The 7,121-nt window shown below is 42.6% G+C and overlaps 1 non-coding gene across 1 annotated transcript; it reads left to right on the top strand.

Moving 5' to 3' along the window:
• The first annotated feature begins 3,914 nt into the window (after positions 1-3,914).
• On the top strand, positions 3,915-4,052 carry LOC114811414. The gene has a single exon (XR_003759118.1). It is a non-coding gene; the product is annotated as a small nucleolar RNA SNORA7 (small nucleolar RNA).
• Positions 4,053-7,121: the final 3,069 nt, after the last annotated feature.

Raw genomic sequence — 7,121 nt, 5'->3', positions numbered from 1 at the left:
TCCCCTTGGGTTTGCGAGATAGTTCCTTCAGCTGAATATTTTGTTTACATGTAGAAAATCAATAAAGCTTATTAAGCACATATTGTATGCAGAGCACTTTGTTCAGCATTAGAAGGCAGACAAAAGACTTAGAAGATACTATCCCTGCCTTTATGGAGCTTACAGTTTAGCTAGGGAGATACGGGAGTCAGGGTGAAGTATTGGAGAATATCAGATATGCACATTAAGAGCTTATAGGGTTTGTGGTAACAACCCAGGTAGGAGGAAGTAGCAGGGTATATTAACTTTGCAAATATGTGCTATGAGATTTGCAGTAACAAGTGCTTAAGTGGCAGAACGGCTTAGAAATGGCAGGTGGGTTATCTGACAGGTAGAGTTTAGTGATTGCCTGGGAAGGCCTCCTGGAGGAGCTGTGATCTCAGGAAGGCTTTGAAGATAGGGTGAGTTATGGCCTACCAAATATTAAGATTGAGGGAGTTCCAAGAAGCTGGAAGGATGTGAGCAAGAGGTCAGTACCACAAGAGAGAAGAATGCAAGGTGGGGTGTAGAGGGAGAAAAGTAGATAAGTAGGGAACTGATTGTCTTAATACTGAGGAGTTTCCACTTGATATAGAGAGGAATGGGAAAACAGTCCCCTTTCAGAATTGCATCTGGAGAGTTCCCAGTACTCTACCAGTCTGGCCCATAGGAGGGAAAGTCATGTAGAGGCAAACCCATTCCAGTCCTAGCTTGGACAGTGGCTAGCCAGTGGAAAGCAATATGCTATAAGTCAAAACTCACCTGTGCTGGGCAGCAGTGCTATGGGAGAAAGTTGAGAGTAGAGACTTAAATTTACTGCACAGAGGAAGGAAATAGTAAACCACTTCTGTATTTTTACCAAGAAAACGCTATGGATACACTACCAGAATGGCTGCAGGTGGCGGTAGGCATTTTGGGAGAGAGATGTCCATGGAGTTGCTATAGATTGGGGACGACTCGACGGCATAAGACAAGGGCAGCCATTGGAGGCTTTTGGAAAGTATGCAGATGTATGCAGCATAATGTTTTAGAAAAATGATCTGGACAGCAAAGTATAGAGGAGAGAAGTGGAAGGAAGGAAAACCAGTTAGGAGGCTGAGGGAATTGTCAATCTAGGGTATCACACGTTCCTGGCCCAGATAGTGGCTATTTAGATGGGGAGAATGGCTTAGATTCTGAAAATATCATAGAGAAAGAACTGACAGGATTTGGTGAGAGACCAAATAGTAGTTTGGAGGCAAATCAGGAATCAGCCCCACATTGCAGCGTCGAGAGACAGAATGGACTCCTGGTGGTGTTGATAAATGTGTGATGGGGAGAGTTAAGAGGAGGAATTGTTTATTGCTAATGTTTTCTGTGTGTAAAGTCTAGCATGGCGAATTAAGCCACTAATGTTCTTTGATCCCATTAGACACATTCAGATTCTTGAAAAAAAGGATGAAATTGCACATCTCTGCTGCCCCTTCTCAAAGCAGGATTCTACCTAATCTAAGATGTACCAAAACTTCCTATCAACCATTATTCTAATATATTCTCTTGCCCCATTACCCTGAACTATCCTGTAGCAGTACAGTGCTTTACATACATTAAGGACTCTATAAATGTGACTCATTGCAACATTGTAGTTCCCATTTGGGGGGGGCAGTTGCATAGTTCTAGGCACTTTGTGAATAGAGAACTGGTACATTTCTTGCCCACAAGGACCTTGCACTCTAGCAAGGAAGATGAAAGTACAAAAATTAATGAAATTAACCTTCTTCTCCACCTAACCCCCTGCAGATTGTTGCAAGTCTCAGATGTGAAAGCTTTTGTTTTCAAAGTTTGATAAACAATTCCAGGCACATCAGTAAAGAGACCTGGAGTGGTTTTCTGGGCAGATTTCTTCCCTCTAGGGACATCAATTGATTGATGGTATTCATTGAGTGCTTACTGAATGCAGAGCACTGTACTATGACCAGTGAAAAGCATTGCATATGTACCCTGCCTCATTCATTCGATTGTATTTATTGAGCACTTACTGTGTGAAGAGCACTGTACTAAGCACCTTGTTACTCTAACTCCCTGAGAACCACAAAGTTCCCTCTTTGTGTAGCTCCAAGGAAGGCTTAGAATTGGATGTGGACTCTAGACTGTAAGCTCATTATGGAGAGGGAACCTGTCAGCCAACTCTTTTATAATATACTCTCCCAAGTGCTTAGTACAGTGCTCTGCACACAGTATGCACTCAAATATCACTGATTGATTGTGGAGGCGGGGAGGATGGGATACTCTGAGTGGTAGCCACGAGAGGTAAATCTTATTGGAAACATATCATTTTTTGTACAATCTTATTTTATCATTTTTTTTTCTTTAGCCTTTCCCAGGAATATGTTTGTGGGGAGGGGGATAGTAGGGAGTCCTGAATTTGATCAGGCACTTGCAAATTCTGTGAAAAGAATAAAGGCTCTGTGTGCAGTGGGACTCAATCAAATCAAACAAGTAAACTACTTAGAAGGTTAAAATGGCTTAATTAGGTAGCAAGATTTTATCAGGGTGTTGGGCTTAGTTTATAATGGCTGTGAAAACAGCTCTCAGAAGATATTAAGGAAGGCTACTATAGGGAGTCAGGCTGCAGGAAACAATGCCATATGCTGAACTAATGCAAAATTATCCAAAGAATGGAATTCATGTGGTCAAAACATGAAGACACAAAGGCGGCTTTGATCTCAGAACTAGCTCTCGGGGGAAATGAATTATTTTACTTTGCCACCTAACAGATGTTTCAGTGAGAAGGTATTACAAAGTCCCAACCAATGCTACATGCTGTATCGCAGGAGAGAAAGTAATGGCCCTTTTTAAGAAGGGCAGCATGAGAGAAGCAGGATGGCATAGTGGGGAGAGCACCATCTTGGGAGTCAGAAGGTCATGGACTCTAATCACAGCTCAGCCCCTTGTCTGCTGTGTGACCTGGGACAAGGAGCTTCACTTCTCTGTGCCTGTTGCCTCATCTTTAAAACGGAGATTAAGACTGTGAGCTCCATGTGGGACAGGGACTGTGTCCAGCCCGATTTGCTCGTATCGGTATTGAGCGCTTATTATGTGCAGAGCCCCAGACTAAGCACTTGGGAAGAGTATAGTGCAACAGAGTTAGACTCATTACCTGCTCAAAATGAGTTTACAGTCCAGACTTCACTAACCCTGAATACTAGCCCAGTGCTTAGTACAGTGCCTGGTATATAGTAAGCATTTAACAGATATCATTATTATTATTATTATTGTTTGAGCAGAAGCAGAAAGAGGTAGCTGCTGCACACACGACACCAAATGTGGAGCTGTGGAGTCCAGCTGTAGGTCCAACTCCCTTTTCACAATCTTGTCAATTCTTAGTGAGTTGAATATGCCTACTACCTCTCCTCCTGCAACTCCTTCGACCCTCTACAATTCAGTTTCTGCCCCTTTCCCTGCAGTGAGGCCACACTCTCCAAAGTCGTAATTGACCTCCTTCTTGCCAATGTCAATCAGTGCTATTTCTTTTTCCAGTTTGTTATTTAAGGACTTACTATCTGCCGGGCACTGTACTAAGCACTGAAATAGATACAAGTGAATCAGGTTGGACACAATCTGTGTTCCACATGGGGCTCAGGGTCTTAATCCCTATTTTACAGATAAGGTAACTGAGCCACAGAGAAGTTAAATGATTTGTTCAGGGTCACATAGCAGAGAAGGGGTGGATCCAGAATTAAAACTCAGGTTCTTCTGATTTTCAGGCCTGTCCTCTATCCTCTAGGCCATGCTTCTTGAAATCATTTATAGAGCATAGTACTAAATGTTTGGGAGAGTACAATATAACAGATTTGGTAGACATGTTCCCTGCCCCATGGTTGGAATGCTACTTTAGAGGCCTGTATCGCCATCTGCCCCTCTCAGGGTAGCACCTGGAGAGTTTCCAGTACTCTACCAGTCTCAACTATGGAAGGGAAAGTCAGGCAGAGGCATATCCATTCAATTTTTAGCTCGGGCAGAGGCTAGCTAGTGGAAGGCAATCTGCTACATGTCAAACCCACCTGTGCTGGGCAACAGCAGCACTGGACAGAGTCAAGGTTGGATACTCAAGTTTACTGAACAGAAGCAAGCAATGGTAAACCACTTCCCTATTTTTACCAAGAAAACTCTATGGATACACTACCAGAATGACTGCGGATGTAGGTGGTGCATTCTAGGGGAGACGCATCCATGGCATCTCTTTGGTTGGATATGACTTGATGGCATAAGATGACTTTGTGCCAGGTACTCTACTAAGTGCTGGGGTAGATAGAAGATAATCAGGTTGGACACAGTCCATGTTTCACATAGGACTCACAGTCTTAATCTCCATTTTACAGATGAGGGAACTGAAGCACAGAGAAGTTAGGTGACTTGCCCAAGTCACACAGCAGACAAAAAGCAGAGCTGGGATTAGACCCCAGGTCCTTCTGATTCCCAGGCTGTATTCACTAGGCCATGCTATCTCTCTGCATCATTCTCAATTCCTCTTTTAACCCCCATGCATAGTCTTGGCAAGTCCTGTTGATCCTTCTTCCATCATGTTTTCAGAATCAGCCCCTTTTTCTCCACCCCAAAACCAACTGCCCTGGTCTAGGCACTTGACCAGTATCGGCCTCCTTGCTGACCTTCCTGCCTCTAGTCTCCTCAATCTCCTGCCTAAATCATTTTTCTACAATACACATCTCTACATTACTCAGGAGCCTCCAATACTTGCCCAGTGCTCTCCACATCAAGCAGAAAGGTCTGAAGATTGACTTTAAGGCACACTGTCTTAATCACCACCCTTCTTCTATCTGATCTCACCTCATACGTTTTGTTCCTATCAAGGAAATCAACTAACTGCTCATCTCTTGTGCCTCTGATTTCTTGCTTTTGATCTTCTCCCTATTTGATATCCTCCCTTCCTTCAAATTTGACATACCACTACTTCCCTATTCAAAGATTCTGAAAATGATGCCTTTTCTACCTAATTTCTGTTCTCTGCACTTGCCACCTATTACCTCGACATCTCTTCTACACCACCTAAGCTCTTGGGTACTCACCACCCCCTTCTATCATCCCCCATAGTAATATGCATTACTTTGTATTTTATGACTTCCTTTTATCCAATTTGTTTTAGATATCAGCCACTCCTGCTAGACTTTAAGATCCTTGAGGGCAGGGATTCTGTCTACTAACTTTATTGTGCTCTCCTAAGAGCAATGAATATGCTCAATTAATTTTGATTGAAAAGGATAGCATTTCTGTGGTCAAGCCTGGGGGTTCCATACTGGCCTCTTCAGACACAGACACACACACACCCCTCTAATAGAGGCAGCATCTTTGAGTATTAGTCATAAGAGTATTAAGCATTTATTGGGTACATAACATTCATTCATTCAGTAGTACTTGTTGAGCACTTACTATGTGCAGAGCACTGTACTAAGCACTTGGAATGTACACTGTACTAAGGATTGGGAGAGAATACAAAGGTGAGAATTAAACATGACCTGTGTTGCTCAGGGGACTCACAGTTACATATGAGTATTACATGTATTGTGGAAATCAGCATGGCGTGGTGGATAGAGCATGGGCCTGGGAATCAGAGGTCATGAGTTCGAATTCCGGCTCTGCCACTTGTCAGCTGTGTGACTGTGGGCAAGTCACTTAACTTCTCTGTGCCTCAGTTACCTCATCTGTAAAATGGGGATTAAGACTGTGAGCCCCACGTGGGACAACCTGTACATAGTAAGCGCTTAACAAATACCAACATTATTATTATTATGTGCAGAGCACTGTTCTAAGCACTGGGGTAGATAGAGTTAATCAGGTTGTCCCATGTGAGGCTCACAATCTGAATCCCCATTTTACAGATGAGGTAACTGAGGCACAAAGAAGTTAAGTGATTTGCCCACAGTCACACAGCTCATAAGTGGCAGAGTTAGGATTTGAACCCATGACCTCTGACTCCCAAGCCCGTGCTCTTTCCACTGAGCCACGCTGCTTCAAAATGGGGTTTGAGACTATGAGCCTCACAGGGCACAGGGACTTGGTCTAACTCAATTTGCTTGTGACCACCCCAGTGTTTAGTACAGTGCCTGGCACATAGAAAGCACTTAAATATTATTATTGACACCTTTTCTTGTGAGTACATTTCTTAAATATGACCTTGTGTAAATGTTTGAATCGTAGTTTTCTTGGTAGTTTTTCAGAGTCTGGCACTTGAGATCATGCTGAGAATAAATATTGTATGAATACAGATCAACAGCAAAAATAAAGATGAGCATGTTTTTAGGATCTACATTTGTCCTGTCTCTTATTCATCATTCTGTTCCTCAATTTTATTTATTTTTTGGTCATGTTTTATCTTGAAGTTTCATGTCCCTCTTGAACCTACTGGAAAATAATTGGTCCTGATCTGTCTACCTCAGTTACCTCCCCAGTTCAGCTGAGATGCTGTATTCTCTGCAGCTGAGCCATTCTAATCCTTAAAGGATTTCTTGGATTTCTTTAGCTTTAGGTCACTCCATTTCCAGTTTGTCACACAGCAGCTCATTGGTTCTCACATTGTCATTCAGGCTCCATGTCTTATAAGTGCAAATGAGTTGAGGTGAGTATAGCTTCAAACCTGGTAGATTTTGATTTTTTGTTTGGGGACTGTGGTTTGTGAAGTGGGATGCTACCTAATGTTGAGTGTGGCATATGGGGAGCAATGATTTTCAGGATTCTAGCTTTGGGGACACAGCATTTTCCCCTACACACTTTTGGGCTAAATTTTCAGACTCATGTTTTTCTAACAAGACCTGAGAGTTTCTGAATGAGCAGAAAATTTGAGGAAGATCTTTTCAACCCTCTTCTCTTTGAAGTCCACTTCACACACCTAAGCCTAGTCTACATGTGCTGAGTCTCAAAGTTCCATTTTCATCTCCATACTTAAAGTGAAAAATTGATGTCTATGGCATCAAGCTGCTCAAAAAACTTCATGTGAGGCCTAGACATACTAAGAGGTCTTTTCTGACGTTTAATAAACATCACCTACATACTATCCAACATGAAATGGCAGGGCAGAGTTGTCAACATGGTGGTCCTGGAATATAGCT

This window comes from Ornithorhynchus anatinus, chromosome 4 (assembly GCF_004115215.2).
Source record: "Ornithorhynchus anatinus isolate Pmale09 chromosome 4, mOrnAna1.pri.v4, whole genome shotgun sequence".
Taxonomy (NCBI): Eukaryota; Metazoa; Chordata; class Mammalia; order Monotremata; family Ornithorhynchidae; genus Ornithorhynchus; species Ornithorhynchus anatinus.
This window is presented reverse-complemented; position numbering and strand designations above follow the sequence as displayed.